This window comes from Phodopus roborovskii, unplaced genomic scaffold (genome assembly GCF_943737965.1).
Source record: "Phodopus roborovskii unplaced genomic scaffold, PHOROB, whole genome shotgun sequence".
Classification (NCBI taxonomy): Eukaryota; Metazoa; Chordata; class Mammalia; order Rodentia; family Cricetidae; genus Phodopus; species Phodopus roborovskii.
In genome coordinates, this window is record NW_026126448.1 from 17,509,797 (window position 1) to 17,514,946 (window position 5,150).

A 5,150-nucleotide genomic window follows, 5' to 3' on the forward strand; every position below is an offset into this window, starting at 1 on the left:
TCAGTAGGCACCCGAAACTTTAGCACAACTGACTCCATGATGGGAGTACCATTCAGGCTGTCAAACTCAGCACATAGACAGCACCACCTGCCAAAACTAAAACAAAGACCTAATCCATCAAAGTCCATAGTTATGGGAAAGTCTCTAAATGTACTAACCTGGCTTTTTGGCTTCTCTAATTCTGCTTCTGGATAACTGTTCTTGTTAACCGAAGTGTATCAACCTAGGGCATGGTTTTTATGCTTAAAAGCTCACCCTGAGAAAGTCTAAGTGCTACACTGGGATCCCAAACACCCAACATAGTCCCTGGCTGGCTAAGAAAGACTTTCTATTGGCTTAAACTCATGTCTGAATAATCCTCTCTGGTAAATACCCACAGTATGGGCTTATGGATGGTTGGGAGCCATCATATAGGTGCTGGGAATTGAATCCAGGTCCTTTGCTAGAGCAATACGGGCTCTAACCACTGAACCATCTCGAAAGTCCTAGAAACTTGATTTTAATAGACAACTTCAGGTTCACACCAGAAATCTAGCCTTCCCCATTTGTGTCCTTGGAAAGAGGTCCTGTGTCTCTGAATATCAACTTCTTAATTTATAAAAGATTTCTTGTTTAATAAATGACCCTGATTTATTAAACTTATTAAATGACATCATTTACATGGCAAAAACCAAAACAAAAATACTTTTTTTCTTTTTGATTTTTTCAAGACAGGGTTTCTCTGTGTAGCTTTGTAGACCAGGTTGGCCTATAACTCACATAGATCCACCTGCCTCTGCCTCCTGAGTTCTGGGATTAAAGTTGTGTGCCACTACTGCCCAGATAACTTTTTTTCTTTTCTTTTTGTTTGTTTGCTTGTTTTGAGATGGCCTCTCTATGCAGCTGTGGCTGGTCTGGAACTTGCTGTGTAGGGCACACTGACCTGTAACTCAGAGATCTATCTGCCTCTACATTGTGAGTATTGAGATTAAAAATGTATGCCACTATGCACAAACAATTTTCTTATTCAAAGGTACATATCTATAATCCCAGAACTTTTGTGGCTCTTCCAATTAACCCAGTGGCTTGAGTCTATAGGAACTCTGGAGGTGATAAAAAGTGATTAAGGGTTGGTTTTTAAGATAGAATGAAGCATTGTAGAACAGCCTAGGCTACCCAGTTTGGAGCCAGCTATATGGCAAGACCCTAACTTTTAAAAAATTGAGGCTGGGAAGTGGTGGCACATGACTTTAATCCCAGCATTTGGGAGGCAGAGCCAGGTAGATCTCTGTGAGTTGGAGACCAGTCTGGTCTACAAAAGTTAGTTCCAGGGCATCCTCCAAAGCCGCAGAGAAACCCTGTCTCAAAAAAACAAAAGCAAGCAAAAGCAAAACCAAAACAACAAAAATTGATTTCATTTTTGCTTTATGTGTGTAGGTGTTTTTTTTTCTGCACGCATGTATGCATGAGCTTGTGTGAGTGCTTAGTGCCTGCAGAGATCAGAAGAGGCCACTGGATCTCTTTGACCTCCAGTTATAGAAGGTTGCATGTGAGCCATCACATGGGCGCTAGGAGCTGGATCTTCTGAGGAAAAAAAAACAAACAAACAAAAAAAAAACACCAGCAGGCTAACTGCTGAGCCATCTCTCCTGCCCCGACAGAGTCTGACTTAGACAAAGTTCAGAAACATAAAGCAATGCCTTTGGTGATGTCACACAGTAAAGACGGATGTTCAGTCACTGGTAGAGCACTAGTCTGGCACACTTGAGGCTTTTGGTTCGATTCCCCAGCTTTATAAGGTAAACAAACAAACAAACAAACCCTTTGCTGACTCTCTTTGTGTCTAGAAGTCTCAGAACCTGGGCGCTAACAGCCTTCACTCACTCACCTCCTTTCAGTGGCTCACCTCCATCTCTCCCCTCTTCATTTTACCTGCTCCAGAGTGTTCCACATCGGTCTTGTCTTTGTCCGTGCTGTCCAGCTTACTCTTTCATCATTCAACAGCTGTTGAATGTGCATCTCCCATCAAGCACTGTTCTAGGTGCTGGGGGGCAGACAGGCAGCCAAGAGAGACAAAGCCTGCCTTCATGGAAATCACATTTATGGACAGAAGAGGCAGGTAATTTCTTTAAAAAAAAAAATATGCGGTATCCTCTAGGATGATTGATTTGGAGAAAAAAGAATAAAGCAGGGAAGAAAGTACTGGGAATGTGAGTTTGAGTATTTTTAGTTTGGGTGATGTCGTTTTTTGTTTGAACTCCATGTGAACCAGTCTGGTCTCAAATTCATAGAGATTCGCCTGCCTCTTTCTCCAGTGCTGGTATTCAAAGTGTGTGCCATATTCAGACACAAACTTCAGTTTTCAAAAATGTGGTCAAAGCAGGTAAGAAGTTGAGGTAAGAACATTCTAAGTGGAAAGAATAAATTCAAAGGCTCTGGGTCAGGAAAGCACCAGCAATTTTCAGGGAAATCAAAGTAGCCAATGTATATGGAACAGTTCATCCAAGGAGGAGAGCAGTACAAGGTCAGACCAACCAAGTGGGGATCGGAAGAGAATGCCGGGCTCACGGGCTCTTTTTGTGGACTGATAATGCCTTCTAGAAGACATTAAAGGACTGTAGGAGGAGGGAGGTGGAGGGCTGATTGACATTCTTATATGTAAGATAACATAAGTTACCATTTCTGAGCTGGGGATATAACTCACTGAGTGTCTGCCTAGCACCCACAACACCCTGGGTTAAATCCTCTAGAAAAAAAAAAAGACAAAAACATAACACACAACAGACACACACACACACACCCCCCCCCCCGTCTTATCAATTTTCAGTTTAATGACTGGTAAGCTGAATTAGTTCCACCGTGTGATGTATTCACGTTGCTGTGCAGCCATCTCCCCCTAATATTTTCATCTTCCCAAGCTGCAGCTCTGTACCTATCAAACAAGACTCTATATTCTCTTCTCTCCCCAAGCCCTTCTACTCAACCTTCTACTTTCTGCCTCTGAATGTGACTAGTCTAAGTGCTTCACTTAAGTAATACAATAGTTATGTTTTTGTTCCTGCTTGATTCTGCTTAGCATAACAGCATTAAGGTGCACCCATGTTGTGGCATACGTCAGAATTTCTTCCCTTTTAAGGGTGGATAATAGTCCTTTACAAGCACGTTTCTATTTTGTTCATTCATTCACCCAACAAACCCTTGGCTTTCATGTTTTGATTCTTGTAAATGATGTTTCTATGTTCACAGGTGTTTATCTATTCAAGTTTCTGCTTTCAGTTCTCTGGGGCATTCTATGCCCAGAAGTATTGTGGCTAGATTGTATAGTGACGGCCCAGAAGTATTATGGCTAGATTGTATAGTGATGGCCCAGAAATATTATGGCTAGATTGTATAGTGACGGCCCAGAAGTATTATGGCTAGATTGTATAGTGTGTTTTAAGCAATGCTTACTTTATCACAAAGCAGCTGTGTCAGTCTACATTCTCAAAAACTTGGTTTTTTACAGAACAGATACACTAGACTAAGGGAAGGTGAATGTGGGCACAGGCTAAACCAGCTGAGAGGCTACTGTGACAGGGACAGACAAAGGTAGCTCTGTCTACACAGCAGCGGTGGAAGTGCCTGGATTCTACCTTTGTTAGAAGGAAAGAGGCAACTGAACTAAAAGGGAGGAACCAAGATAATTGGCTTGAGCAACTGGAGGAATGAGGTTTAGGTGGACACATCAGAAGTGTGTGTTGGGACACGTGACATCTAATATGCTCAGTACACACCCAATAGATATGAAGAACATGGTGTTTTGAGGTCATTGGAATGCAGAGAGTTGCTGACATACAGGTGGCTTTTAAAATCTTGAGACTTGAGGTCACCTGAGGAATGATCATACATTCGGAAAAAGAGACCTAAGGATTGGGCTGATGGACTTTCTAGAAACAAGAAAGCAAAAATCTGTGTGGAAGAGATGTTCAGGGGACAGGTCAGGAGGGCTCAATGTCCTGAAACCACTAGAAGATTGGGCAAGGAGGAGCTGTGTAAAAGAGCCATGTAAGATACTAGACAATAGAAAACTGGCAATTCTTGGAGTGTTTAACAAAACTTCCTTCAATGGATTGTGAGAAGGCAAACAAAAAAGCCTGAGAGAAACCCAAAACATAATAAGAAATAAATGTGAGACAATGAAGAATTAAGTCAGGAAGTTTTCCCACTACGAAGAAGCAGGGAAATAGAGTAGTGGTCGGTTGTTAAACCAGACACAATGGTGCGCACCTTTAATCCTAGCATCGAGGAAGCTGAGGCCTAATAACCCGAAAAACAGCTTGACTACACAAATCCTGAACCAGTCCAGGCACCTGCAAGCACATCTCTTTTTTAAAAAGTGTGTTTCGTAAGCTTGTCTCTCTCCCTCCTCGTTAGGTGAGGTAGCGCTGAGAGAGAATTGGTATAGCTAGATCTTTACTTAGGCAGACAAGTGGCAGAGGTGACATTAGCTAAGGGGCACCCTTCCAGGAGGGGTGACAAATTCGTGTTGGGGTGGGGGTGGGATTTGCATAGATTGAGGTTGTAGGTAGGTCACAGCATCTGTGGAATCCCCCTTCCACAACTCAATAGACCTCATTTCCCCTCTATCAATCTCAGGATTTTTCCAGAACAATTCAGCTCACGTTGTCTTAAGTTAGGCCACCGAAAGTTGTGATAGTTGAATGAATATCTGCCCCTCCAGACGATACTGGGGTCATCCAGAGGATAGCTTGAAGTAACCTCTGAATTTTCCCCACAACCCTCCAAACTCTGGCTCAGAGCCAAGCAGTCGTTGCTTGAACTAGCCGGGACCAGAACACTGAGCAGCTGCTACGCAACGGATTTCACAAAGGGGGGCGGTCCTAGCCCTGCGTTCGACGTTCGAGCCGGCCCTCCCCTTTTCTCTTCTCTACTTCCAATTCGCGGTCTAGAGAACCTGAGGAACTTGGCCCAGGGAGGCCACTGTAGCCAGGGGCTACTGGGAAATCTAACAGTTGTTGGGTGGAACCCGAAGGCAATCTTGAATAGGATTGGATCGAGAGTTCAGAGGCGGAGCTAGAAATAGAATCTGGAACTCGCGTTAGACAGAGGCGGGGCATATTGAGGGAGGGGGCGGGGATTGGGCGGAGGACTGTGCGGGTGTCGGGATTGGG